Source organism: Scyliorhinus torazame, chromosome 13 (genome assembly GCF_047496885.1).
Source record: "Scyliorhinus torazame isolate Kashiwa2021f chromosome 13, sScyTor2.1, whole genome shotgun sequence".
NCBI classification, from domain to species: Eukaryota; Metazoa; Chordata; class Chondrichthyes; order Carcharhiniformes; family Scyliorhinidae; genus Scyliorhinus; species Scyliorhinus torazame.
The window spans coordinates 5,670,570-5,685,122 of NC_092719.1; the positions used below are offsets into that span (position 1 = coordinate 5,670,570).

Here is a 14,553-nt window from a genome sequence, read left to right on the forward strand (position 1 = left end):
CCAAAGACGTGCAGGTTAGGTGGATTGGACATGATAAATCGCCCTTAGTGTCCAAAAAAAAAAGGCTAGGTGGGGTTACTGTGTTAAGGGTGGAGGCGTGGACTTGAGTGGGGTTTTCTTTCCAATAGCCGGTGCAGACACGATGGGCCGAATGGCCTCCTTCTGCACTGTAAATTCTATGATCTATCAATCCATTGTATCCCAGGAGATTAGCAGAGTGTTCTCTCCTGTAGCTTCTGAATTTTTCATTCTCTGTGAAGCTGGACTTAAAGACACAGGGCCATTAATAACCCATGGATCATAAGTGATAACAGCAAAAATAAAAGAAAAAGGAAATAAGGAGAGAAACAGGAAGGGTCCTTACACAGAATGCAGGGAGGGGCTGGGAGGGTAAGAAAGGAAGAATACAGAATATTCTCGAAAACAAACAACAGAAACTCACTTAAAGGATTACCACCAACATCAGAACTCCAGAATAGGGGATCAGACCATTGTAACCATATGTGTACTGTAAGGAATACAAAGGGTTAACAATAAGATAATAATACTCCTCACCACCAGATGGAGATAAGGAGCAGTCGTATAAATATCATGTGATTCCTGGGATTCTGGGGAAGGTGGTTAGGCGAGAGAGAGATTAGTTGCACAGCATAGAGTTCTGGTGTAAGAGATGTCGTATAGATTTATTTAATAACTTATTCCTTGTTGACTGGTTAGAATCTTTAATTTAGTAGTGTAAATAAATCAGCTTTGTTCAAGAACTCAGCTTGATGTTCTTTGTTAACACTACGTTCTCAAGACATCCTGATCGACCCAACAGAGGAAATCACAGCCATGGATTTAGAATCTTGGGTGGGTTTCTACGACCCCCTGCCGGGTCGGAGAATCGCCGGGGTGTGACGTGAATCCCGCCCCCGCCGGCTGCCGAATTCTCCGGCGGCGGGGATTTGGCGGGGACGGGAATCGCGCCGCGCAGGTCGGTGGCCGCTGACAGCGCCCCCCCCCCCCCCCCCCCCGGCGATTCTCCTGCCCACGATGGGCCGAGTGGCCGTCCATTTTTGGCCGCTCCCGACGGCGTATGTTACGACAGGTACTTACCGGCGGGACCTGGCTCCATGGGCGGCCTCCGGGGTCTTCGGGGGGGGGGGATCTGGCCCCGGAGGGTGACCTGGCCCGCGATCGGAGGCCACGATCCGCAGGCGGGCCTGTGCCGTGGGGGCACTCTGTTCCTCCGCGCCGGCTGGTGTAACAGTCCGCGATGAACCCGCCCCCCCCACTTGCGCCTGCGCTGGGATGACGCCAGCACTCGCTGGCACTCTCGCGCATGCGGCAACTCACGCCGGCCGGCGGAGGCCCTTCGGCGCCGGTTGCCGTGGCGCCAAGCCCCTTCCCGGCCGGCGGGGCGCAAACCACCCCGGCGCCGGCCTAGCCCCTGAGGGTGTGGAGGATTCCGCACCTTCGGGGCGGCCCGACGCCGGAGTCGTTCTCGCCGCTCCTTCGCAACGGAGTTGCCCGCCCCGCCGGTTTCCGAAGAATCCCACCCCTTATTCCTGGCAACTTTCTCGCTGGAGTTCTGGCAGAATAGCGGATGGGGAGTGGGTCTGCCCCCTCCTCACAAATTACACTCATCATGGGCGGGATTCTCCCAGCCCGGGGCTGGGCCGAAGAATCCCCGCAACCGGGCCACAACGCCCCTTCGCCGGCACGCGATTCTCCCCGGCACGCGACGCCGGCACGCGATTCTCCCCGGCACGCGACGCCGGCACGCGATTCTCCCCGGCACGCGACGCCGGCACGCGATTCTCCCCGGCACGCGACGCCGGCACGCGATTCTCCCCGGCACGCGACGCCGGCACGCGATTCTCCCCGGCACGCGACGCCGGCACGCGATTCTCCCCGGCACGCGACGCCGGCACGCGATTCTCCCCGGCACGCGACGCCGGCACGCGATTCTCCCCGGCACGCGACGCCGGCACGCGATTCTCCCCGGCACGCGACGCCGGCACGCGATTCTCCCCGGCACGCGACGCCGGCACGCGATTCTCCCCGGCACGCGACGCCGGCACGCGATTCTCCCCGGCACGCGATTCATTGGCACGCCGCCAGTCGTGGGCCGCTGTACGCGGTCGGTCCGCCGATTCTCCGGCCCGAATGGGCCGAGCGGCTGCTCTAACAGGTCAGCGTCCACACGTGGTTGCAGTCGGCGGGAACTCTGTGCGCAGGGTCTGGGGGGGGTGGGGGGCGGGAGGTCTCCCACCCCAGGGGGGCCTCCGATGGGGCCTGGCCCGCGATCGGGCGGGGCCCACCGATCGGTGGGCCGGTCTCTCGCTCCCCGGGCCTATTTTCCTCCGCGCCGGCCCCTGAACCCCCGTGCCATGTTGCGTTGGGGCCGGCGCGTTGAGGGAGGCCACCGCGCATGCACGGGTCACTGCGCATGCGCGGATCCCAGGGCGCACAGTTCGTGAATCGGTACTCTCAGCGGCCCGCTCACGCCGACGTGAAACGCGACGGCGCTTCCGACGCCGTGGTCACTGCTGCCGAATGGGAGAATCCCGCCCCAAGTCTTTTGTATATTTCCGATCAATGTGTCAGGGATCGCAGTCACTCATTGGATATTGTTCTCAGTGCCTTACTGTGGAACTCTGAAGCAGTTGATGAATGTCAGTCTGAGATATACGTTTATGGAAGATCATCTATAACATAAGTTATATTAATATTGAAGTTCGATAAAAGTTGTCCATTAAAATGATTATGTGGGGATGGTTGTCATAATCAGAACCATTCCCCAGCTCTATCTCACTGTGAAATATTGATTATTCTCTAAATAAAATCCTACTTTGTATTTGTTAATCCACACAAATCAGTGAACAAGCCACATACTAATATTTATTTTACATCCTATAAGTTATCAGATAGTTGATGCAGTATTTATTTAATTCCCTGGAGGTATTGGGCAGCATTTTCTAGATTAATGGGATTTTTATTTGTAGATATTGCTTCCGACGGTGAACATTGTACAGAAGTGGGATTTGGAATATCAACATTTAAATAAATAAATATTGATTTATGAAGAACTCATTGAAAAAAAAAAAAATCCCACACCCTCACGGTTTGCAATTCTGTCTTATTGTGTTCAGAATCTTATTGCGCCATTTTTGGCTTTATTCTTTCACTGGGAGGGCCAGCCCCTCCCTAATTACCCTTGACCTTCGTGTTAAGGGCAGTTAAGAATCAAGCACATTATAATGGGTCTGGAGTCACATGTAGGCCAGACCAGGTAAGGACGACAGACTTTTCTTTCCCTGAGGGACACTGGTGAAGCAGATGGTTTTTGTGACAATCATTGATAGTTTCTGAGAATAGCTTTGAATTTCAGATTTTTTATTTAACATCTAGCAATTAAATTTCAGTCCCACCGGCTGCCTTGCTGTGTATTTGAACCCATGTCCTCAGAGTGTTAAATTGGGCCTCTGGACTGTTCATGCGCCAATAATACTGACCTGGCAGCCCAACAAGTGCTGACGTGTTTCACAAGTCAGTAACTGAGAGGAGGAACAATAATGTCCATTTCTGCAAGGCCACGAGAGGGCCAAGAGATCATATCATAGAATTTACAGTGCAGAAGGAGGCCATTCGGCCCATCGAGTCTGCACCGGCTCTTGGAAAGAGCACCCTACCCAAGCCCACACCACCACCCTATCCCCATTACCCAGTAACCCCACCCAACACTAAGGGCAATTTTGGACACGAAGGGCAATTTAGCATGGCCAATCCATCTAACCTGCACATCTTTGGACTGTGGGAGGAAACCGGAGCACCCGGAGGAAACCCACGCACACACGGGGAAGATGTGCAGACTCCGCACAGACAGTGACCCAAGCCGGGAATCGAACCTGGGACCCTGGCGCTGTGAAGCAATTGTGTTATTCACAATGCTACCGTGCTGCCCCATAGGCAGTGTGTGGAGACCCAAGGACAGTTCACTGCTCCTGTCCCATCTCATCTGTACTGCTGCGCTCTTTAAAACCACAATTATGTTCCGAATAAATGGATACATTTAAATACATACTTCAAATTAATAAAAACTGCTGCACAAGTCCACTTGTTATTTTATTTATTTTGTTTCACCCCTCTAAGTATGCAAGAATGTCTCGTGTGCTCATGTAATTTTACATCTATGTGGTTTAATTTTGTATCAGAATATGACCCATAAATTGGGCTATGAGCAGTGAGTATTGTTTGGAATAGTCCTCTCTGCAATGGTCTGATGATTTAATGCATGCAGTCATTTTGTTTGCTGTAATTTGTGAACACAATTAAAATTGTGTAAATGCAAATTGAGCCTCAGCCTTCTGCCGTTTCTGTGGATTGCTTTGGTGTTGGTTCGAACGGATTTGATTGATTTTTTTTATCATCGGGAAAGAAAACCTCACAACTCAATCCATGAGTTTTGCTCGGTCCTTGCGTTGATTGGTCCTCTCTGGGGGTTTGGGGCTTGGCACCTTGCCAACACCAATGATCTTCTTCCTCTGATCCCAGATTTCATATCATCGCCTCTCCGGCCACAATGTTGTAGATTCGAGCCCCACTCCTGGATCTGCTCTCATTCTCTAAGTGGACGATACCATAGAGTTGCGGCAAATCCTGCACTGCTGGTGTACAGGACGTTGTTCATCCAAAACCTGGCTTTGTCTTTTCTGGTGGATCCCAATGTTTCCATGATGCTGTTCACATTTCCTCCTCAAATAATGGCAGCAGAACCAGATTAACCAGTCCTTTATCACTCTATGGAATCCTGCGCACTGCAGCATGCTTGTACCTAACAATCACTGCACTTAGAAATAAGGAACCTTGCATGAAGCTCTTTGCAATAATTTCTGAGGCTCAGTGGCAAACCGTGTCAATTTGTACAAGACGTTGGCCAGCCTGCAATTCCGGGTATCCCATTCCAGGAAGTTTACGGCGACTGTTCACTGAAATTACACCAGGGACAAGAGGTTCTAGATGAAGAACAAAGGCAGAAGTAGTCGGGTTTTTTCAACGCAACAGTGAAGAATAAAGACAGCTCAAGACAATGAGAGGACAAACAGTGACTGATTGTGATTGGTCGGTGAGTTAGTAATCCCGGAATCCCGCCGACGGAGAATCCCGGAATCCCGCCGATGGAGAATCCCGCCGACGGAGAATCCCGGAATCCCGCCGACGGAGAATCCCGGAATCCCGCCGATGGAGAATCCCGCTGCTTGTATTTCAACAAAGCGGAGCCCCAGCCTCACTGCCTGACGAGATGATGTCCAAATTAAAAGCGGCATTCATCCAGCTAATTTGAGACGTCATTTTCCAGATGTCGATCACTGCTTTGCGATGGTTAGCATGATTCCCAAATTCTGGCAGCTATATTCTCAATCCATGGTTTTCCAAATCAGTGTGGAGCATTCACTTTTTTTTTTTAACGCATTTTATTCAAACTTGTATCAAAGTAGGTTACAGCAAATAAACACCCCGGGAAACATTCTGCCCAACAGTCAACTAGACAGTTTGTACAGGTTTCCCTTCTTTTTCACCGCCCCCCCCCCCCCCCCCCCCCCTGCGACGAACAGCTCCTCAAACACGGTCACAAACATCCCCCACCTTTTTCTCGAACTCCCCTGCTGAGCCCCTTAACTCATACTTTATCTTCTCTAACCGCAGGAAGTCGTACAGGTCACCCAACCATGCTGCTACCCCCGGTGGCAATGCCGACCGCCACTCCAGCAAAATTCGTCGCCGTGCAATCAGAGAGGCGAAGGCCATGACATCGGCCTTCCTCCTCTCCATGAGCTCCGGCTTCTCTGAAACCCCAAATATCGCCACCAAAGGGTCCGGGTCCACCTCCTCCTCCACTATCCTGGCTAAGACCGCGAACACCCAGAATCTTCCCAATTTTTCACAACCCGAAAACATGTACGCATGATTCGCTGGTCCCCACCCACACCTCTCACACTCATCTGCTACCCCCTGAAAGAACCCACTCATTCTCGCCCGAGTCATATGCACCCTGTGCACCACCTTAAACTGTATCAAGCTCATCCTTGCACAAGAGGAGGTCCCGTTTACCCTTCACAGTGCCTCACTTCATACTCCCCAATTGATCTCCATTCCCAACTCCGCTTCCCATTTCTCCTTGATCTTCACCACCCGCTCGCCTCCCTGCTCCCCCAGCCACTTATATATATCCCCAATTCTTCCCTCCCCTTCCACATCCGGAAGCAGCAGTCGCTCCAGCAGGATGTATCCCGGCAACCGAGGGAACCCCTTCCAGACCTTTTGTGCAAAGTCCCTAACCTGTAGATACCTGAACTCACTACCCCTCAGCAGCTCTACCCTCTCCCTTAGCTCCTCCAGACTGGCGAACCCTTCCTCCAAATACAAATCCCTCACCTAGACGAGTCCCACTTCCCTCCACCTCCTGTATACACTATCCATCCCCCCCCCCCGGCTCAAACCCATGATTCTCGCACAGCGGCGTCAGCACCGACAACCCTTCCACAGTGTTGAGCATTCATGAGTGCTGAGCCAACACTTGCCATTGTGTCCAGCGATCGATCCAATTCTGTTTTATTTCAGCAGATGTATGGAACTCCCAATCAGGCGCCATCATTTGTAATTCCTGTTGGGAAAGCCGGTACACTGCCAGGATCGAAAACCTGTTGAATCCTAACCTTTTTATTGGACACATCCATGTTACTGTCCAGTGTTTGCATCTGAGTTATTAGCGGAACCCAAGAACAGCCCTTGCCTGCCACATGTACAGGATAGCCATGAGATAATAGGAACATAAAAACCATTAACGTCCAGTTTGAAAAATGTGGTTATTTTGAACCTTCCAGGGCGTGTTCTTTTTAATGGGCTGGGTTCTCCAAACCCTCAGCTGCGCGTTTCTCGGCCGTTCGCTGGGGGCGGGATTCTCTCTTCCCGCCGCTTGTCAATGGGATTTCCCATTGAAGGCGCCCCACGCTGCCGGGAAACCCCAGGGCGGGGGTGAGCGCTGCCAGCGTGCAACGAGAATCCAAACGGGCAAAGAATTCCAGCCATTATATATGCTGCCAAGTTCCTGCATTTTCCTTTTGTTGCTGAGTAAATAACATAAATGTTTTGGAAATCGAGTGTAATCTATGGATGGACTTTGTGTCCAATGGCTAGAAATTGCACTGAGGGAAGCTGGAAAGAAATTAATGAGTTAAGGATCAGTTTGGGAGCAAAGTGCAGTTGTCCAAATCAATGTCCAAAGTGGTAAAAATCTGTGTCAAAACCTCAGATGATTATTGACCGGTCATGCTGGTTAACGTGGGCCTATTTAATGCTTTGTGGCTATTTTAGGGGGCTGGTTTAGCACACTGGGCTAAATCGCTGGCTTTTAAAGCAGACCAAGGCAGGCCAGCAGCACGGTTCGATTCCCGTACCAGCCTCCCCGAACAGGCGCCGGAATGTGGCGACTAGGGGCTTTTCACAGTAACTTCATTTGAAGCCTACTTGTGGCAATAAGCGATTTTCATTTTTCATTCATTTCATTTCATTTTCATTTAACCAAATCTTAAAAGGTGCTGTTGTCTCGAGAACACATTCCTCCAGATGCTATCTTCAAATTAACCTCAAGGGTGAGGGATAGAGGTAGAAGCTGCCAGTTGACAGTTTGGGGATTTGTCAGCACAATTAGGCTTGGGAGGATTCCATCGTACGGCATAAGTCAATTATCCGCCTCGTAAGGTATTGGCTGATGCTGAGAAAAGGGTTTCAAAGTGCCGGTAATCCCTGCATAGCCCATTTATGTGGTTATCTGGAGCCTTGGGGATGAGTGGTGACAGGTTTCACATCTGGGGAAGACTATCCTGACCTTACATGACATCCCAACACATCCACTTTCCTCCTCATGATGGCAATTAGGATTGCGAGCCTGGGCTGGATTTCCTCCCCCTTTCCCAGCTCAGGAACATCAAGACCAGCTACAGCATGGCAGCACTCACCGTGGCTGCAATTTGCTACCTCAACACAGAGCAATGAATGAACCACAAGCACTTCTTCTTGTTTTAAACAATACATTACAATATAAAAATGCAACCGTGTCGAGACTCATCAGTACTAAACAGATTTGTAAGCCTCTAATAAAGTGAGTGGCAGGTACAAGGCTGACTTCGAGCTGGAAATGCAGGGCAGACCATATCGATAAAGGCTTAACAAGGTTGGGGTGCAGTTCCCACGCTGAATTGTGGGAAGATAGGTATCGGGAATGGCAAGATCTGAGCATTTTATTGCTCCCCCCCCCCCTCTCTGTAGCTCTCTCTGTTGGGGAAATGGAAATAAAGTTGGTTCATAGATTATCATAGAATTTACAGTGCAGAAGGAGGGCATTCGGCCCATCAAGTCTGCACTGGCCCTTGGAAAGAGTACGTAAGCCCACACCTCCACCCTATCCCTGTAACCCCACCTACCCTTTTTTGGACACAAAGGGCAATTTATCACGGCCAATCCACCTAACCTGCACATCTTTGGACTGTGGGAGGAAACCGGAGGAAACCCACGCAGACACGGGGAGAACGTACAGACTCCGCACAGACAGTGACCCAAGCCGGGAATCGAACCCGGGTCCCTGGCGCTGTGAAGCGACTGTCTAACCACTGTGCTACCGCGCTGCCCTTGTTCAATACTGACTGCCTGAAGCATGACCACGTGTTAATTTTAGTGCAATGCAGGAACAGAAGGATGGTGGCGATGCTCGGACAGAAGGTCCTTCACATTTCCTTTGAGGAATTAAGGACTGGAGAATATTGTGACACATTTTTGGAATTCCTAAAGTTGAGGAAGTTTGAACCATGCGCACATCATGTTCAGGCACAGTCAGCCAGCACAGAACGTCATTGAAAACGACACTGAAGATGTATTTGGGGACAGTGTGGGATTCCAGTCCTCACAAAGGGGACAGACATAATTATGAACAAAGGTTACACATAATAATAATAATCTTCATTATTGTCACAAGTGGGCTTACATTAACACTGCAATGCACTCAGTCAGAGAGCAAAACAAAACCAGTACCTGGAAGGTGAGAGTAAAAGGGTTGATTCTATAAATCCAGCGTCCACGGTCGAAACTTTATCATTGTCACAGCCATTCTCTCGTTCAAAACTGGTGTGAAACTGATTAGTTATTCGTATGGCTGTATTCCAGTATTAGATGAAGTTAGTGTTCGGTTTGAATATGGTGATATTCCGCCGAGGCTGCATTTGGTCATTCCCTGGTGGCAGGCCCAGCTGGGCAGAACCCTCGCAACCCGGCAGGGGGTCGGAGAATCCCGCCCAAGTCAGCAGATCATGCAAATTCTGGGAGTCTTTCCCATGAAGAAGGATTCATTCACGGACTGCCAGAGGATGAGTGAGTGAAGAAACTCGTAAGGAAGCGATGCTCAGTAAGGTGTTTAATCGCGTCATGAAAGGCTAGCTTAAAGAGAGTGACGTTAAGAAATTGCAAGGGCATTTTACGTGTAGAAACAAACTGAGTGGAGGGTAAGGGTGTCACTGCTGGGGACTCGGGGTCATTATTCTGCGACGGTTCAGAAAGAGATTGTTGGAACAACTTGGTCAAAAGCACACAGGGAAAATCTGTATAAAAGCAAGAAGTTATTTTTGATATCTAAAGGGACTATTGAAGGGTTGGTCACAAGTTGTGGAGTGTGTGTCATAGAATCGTAGAATTTACAGTGCAGAAGGAGGCCATTCGGCCCATCGAGTCTGAACCGGCCCTTGGACAGAGCTCCCTACTTCAGCCCCACCCCTCCCAGAATGAGAAATGATCCAGAAAGGTTCCTCTCATTCCACGGACAACACAAAGAAATCCATGGGACTGAGGTGGTGTCGAGGCAATGGAGGGAAAGAGCACCTTGTTCTTGTCACGAGCCATTGCAAGCGACAAAATGTTGAGTTTATGCCAAGTATCACAAGTGCCGGAGCGGCTGAGGTTTTGAGAGGTCGGTTTGCTGTTTATCGGCTGCCGGAGGTGTTGGTGTTAGATGATGGCCCACAGTTTACATCAGGTTAGTTTGAAACATTTCTGAGTAAGAATGGACCCAAACACACTCGTAATACCCACATGTCACCTGTTGTAATGACGTTGATTACAGAGTGTGTCTCAAGTCTTTGTGAGTGAACACAAGATGCCTAGAGTGCCGAAGGAGGCCATTCAGCCCATTAACACCCACCCTCTGAAAGAGCATCCCACCCAAGCTCACTCCCCCACCCTATCCCAATATTCCCTTAACCTAACCTGCACATCTTTGGACTGTGGGAGGAAACCGGAGCACCCGGAGGAAACCCACGCAGACACGGGGAGGATGTGCAGACTCCGCACAGACAGTGACCCAAGGCTGGAATTGAACCCGGGTCCCTGGAGCTGTGAGACAGCAGTGCTAGCCGCTGTGCCACCGTGCAGTCCCGACTCAGCACCACACTGACCCCCACTCTGGGTCACCTGCCTTCTTACGTGACTGCGTGGGCGGTACGGAACTCAGTCCCACACTAACCCTGTATATACCAGCTGGAATGGCACTGCAGAAAGCAGTGGACAGATTGTGAGGAGGATTTTGCAGAGGTATTTGCTGGGTGACAAGAGAGACAGTAATTTCCAGTTTCCTCTTCGACGCGGGCTGGACAATTTTCTATTCTCTTACAGAATAGCCCCACGGTCCACAGCAGATTGCTCATCTCACACGTTAGCGTTTGAACACGCGCCTGTCGGACGAGGATTTGTTTGTTCAAGCCTGACATCAACAGCAAAGGGTGACGATAGCACGGCAAAGTGAAGATGAAACATGATGCACGAGACAGGGAACTTGCAGAGTTCGGTGCTGGTCACAAGAGCAGAGAGGGAAAAGCCACTGGGGTGATGGGTCGATGTATGTGATCGGAGTTGTTGCATATCGAGAGAAGATTGGAGAGAGATTCTGTCAGCATCATAGAGATCATTTTGCCCCTTGAACCTAGTCTGCCACTCAGCGAGACCAGCATCAACAACCTGAATTTATATAGTGCCGTCAACTTAACCAAACATTCCAGGGTGCTTCACAGGAGCATCATTCAGCAAAGTTTGAGTCCGAGATACATCAAGGCTGTTCTTCAGCCTTTCGCCACATATTTGCTTCTGCTCTGTGTCCATTCATACTTTTAAACACAAAAATCTATCAATCTTACACTTTAAATTAACAGTTGATCTCGCAGCGTTTCCGTTTGTGGAAGAGTGCTTGAAGGAAGATAAGGACCCAACGCTAGTTTGCGGTCCCAAAAGCTAGGCTGGTTGGCTTTGTGCAAAGCTGGGTCTATGCGTCGCCTAAATTGTGACTCTTGGGGAAGCGGCAGCCCAGTCAAACCCAACAAGGTGCAATTTGTGTATTTTCTTGAATAATGTGGAGTTGTGAGGAACAGGCGACTTCTTCCTATAGCCAAGGTCAAAGCACACAGACACCCAGACCCTGGGCCTCACATGAGTCATAGATTCATAGACGTGTTCCGCACAGAAGGAGGCCATTCGGCCCATCGTCTACACGCCGGTCAACAAAGAACAAGAACAAAGAAAATTACAGCACAGGAACAGGCCCTTCGGCCCTCCCAGCCTGCGCCGATCCAGATCCTTTATCTAAACCTGTCGCCTATTTTCCAAGGATCTACGTCCCTCTGTTCCCCGCCCGTTCATATATCTGTCTAGATGCATCTTGAATGATGCTATCGTGCCCGCCTCTACCACCTCCGCTGGCAAAGTGTTCCAGGCACCCACCACCCTCTGCGTAATAAACCTTCCACGCACATCTCCCTGAAACTTTCCCCCTCTCACCTTGAAATCGTGACCCCTTGTAATTGACACCCCCACTCTTGGAAAAAGATCTGACTACACCAGCCCTGTTTTCCAGCACTTGGGCCACAGCCCTGGCGGTTATGGCAGCGCAAGTGAATATATTTGACTTCTTGTTTATAATAATCCGTGCACAGTTTGAGTATTCTTGGAAAAGGAAGTTTACACACCTCCAAAATCGACCAACAGTGTAGACGACACAGTCAATTAAACACTTAGCCTGTTCAACCCGTTAATGTGACAGGCTCGGAAGTTGGATTGAGTCTGCAGTCACATGCAGCGACGAGCGGGGTGAGCTTGAGACAAGAAACAGCAGCAATAATTATACCCCACTATTTTCACAGAGTATTAAGTAAAAGTCCCTTCAGGGGGAATGTGGCATCCTGCCTGGAATATTGTGCAAATTTAGACAACAAAATGTACCTTTCTCTGCATTTTGGATGAACTTTGTGGGATAGGCGTTTGAATCTCACTGTGTTAATTGTGGTTTTAGCATCACCTCATGCACAAGATGAAACAATCACTCTGATATTGAAGATACCAATTAGATCGAGGGCATTAAGCCTGACCTTCTTTCCTGTTAACCCCCACCCACCGCAGCACAGTTGTGGTCTGAGAGACAGAATTGGAATCTGGAGCAAGCAGTCAATGGGATTTTATTTAAACTGTAAGGATGGAATCACTTCACTTTACTTGGCCCGGGATACAGCTGCTTGCACAATCACAGCATTGTTACAGGGCAGAAGGAGGCCATTCGGCCCTCAGTATCTGTGCCAGCCCTCCAACTGAGCAATCCACCTCGTGCCACCCCACTGACTCCTCCCCAGATAATAATCCCTCTGAAATGCCTCAATTGAATCTGCTTTCACCTCACAGGCACTCTCCAGATCAGAACCACTTGTGTGAAAATGGTATTCCCCAGTCTTGACTGCTGACGCGTTCCCCGACTGGAAGGGAACATTCCTGCCTGGCGATTGTCACGCGATGTCCGTTCACCTGTTGTCGCAACCGAAGTTGACCCCCCCCCCCGCCCCCACAGCAGGCAGCAGACGGGCCTTGCAAAGGTCAGTGGGCCCTGTCGACGGAGGTCAGAAAATCCCGATCCAGAAAACCGAGTTCTCCTCGGTGTTGAGGCACCCTCTCTCTCTCGCTCTTCATCGCTAATCTGTAGCTTCCTCCTCAGACAATGCAGCTTCCGTATGTGTCAGTGCCGGAGAACCTCCCATTGGCCCGCCAGCCTCAACAACCTGCCTTCCACTCTGACACTGAACTCACTTCCGGACAGCTATTGGCCGTCTGGGACATCGGGCTGGATTCTCCATTCTGGAGGCTAAGTCCTCACGCCAGCGTGAAAACGGCGGTGCTTTAAGCCAGGAAAACTGGTGCAAAATGGCCACCGATTCCCTGTTCCGGGGGTGAGGGGGCTAGCAGCCAGGCAGCGTAAAGCTCCCAGCTCCAGCTGCCGATATGGCCCAGAACATAGCCAGGTCCCCGCATTGCGCACGACCGACATAATGGCGCCCGATCTGCGAGGGTTCTGCCCAGCTGGGCCCGCCACCAGGGAATGACCAAATGCAGCCTCGGCGGAAAGAAACCCACTGAGGCTAAAAGAAAGGCAGCACCGTGACGTTGAATTGCACTGTGTTTCTCGGCCTTTCAGCTGCGGAGCGAGACCCCGCTAACCGCGCCCAAACCGGACATAGATTGTTCCCGGTTTAATCACGCCTTTGATTTCTGTGCCCAGGTTTCAGTGATGGGGCCTCAAGCCCACAGCCTGCTGACTCAGGGGCGCGAATGCTCAGCGCTGAGCCACCGTGGGCCCAGCTGTTCAATGAGGACAGAAAATGTTCAGCTGTAAAGCTCACTGCAGAGGCTCCCGCCCATCCGGCACTTGGGCGTGCTCCTACAGGGTGACTGGTGCATGTGTGGGCCTATACGACAATGTGACTCAGCACCTTCAGGGTGGGGCACGATCAATTTGGCTGGAGACGAAGTTGAATCCAAACTGAGGCTTTATTAGTGTCAGATGTGTGGCCTCCTACAGCAGCTGGCGAAATGGCTGCGAGCTGGAGGCCACGCATATTTATAACCCGGCTCCTGGGCGGAGCCGGCATGCAGGGGCCCAGCTGAACCTGTAGTGCAGGTTCTACCGTACAACCCTTAATATCAGACACAGTGGTTTACCACACAGTGTGGGTCAAGGTTAGGATGGATCCCAAGAGCGGACAGTCCGTCTGCACGCTAACCGTATTAGAGATCTCTATCGGGGAGAATATTCCAGCATCTGTCAGGAATAGATTCAGAATCAATACTGTCTGCTAACGGTTGACTATTCTGCGTTTGCAGTCACGACCGGCTCCTTCACATAAAGCCACCCTGTCGTCCGAGGGTTTTTTGGCACAGGGTTGGGGGAAGAGGTTTAAGTGCTGCAGTTTCTGAATAGGCTGGGTTTTTTTAAAAATAAGCCCTTTGCTCTTTTTTTTTCTTTCCTGCCTTGAATCTATCTTCCTGTGGGCCAGATGTGGCTGAGTTATGCTTTACCCTTCCCCTCGCCAGCTGAATACACTCTCCTGCTGTGCCAAGCTTCCTGAGTTTCACATGACCTGACGTCTTAAGCTGAAAGCAGCTCTCTCCCCCCCCCCCCCCCCCCTCCTCTCTTTCCAGTCCTGTCTTTCTCTC

The 14,553-nt window shown here is 50.8% G+C and overlaps 1 protein-coding gene across 11 annotated transcripts in view; it reads left to right on the top strand.

Moving 5' to 3' along the window:
* The window catches only part of frmd4a (FERM domain containing 4A), a 796,670-nt gene that overhangs the window by 408,602 nt on the left and 373,515 nt on the right, over positions 1–14,553 (top strand). The window lies entirely within an intron of this gene.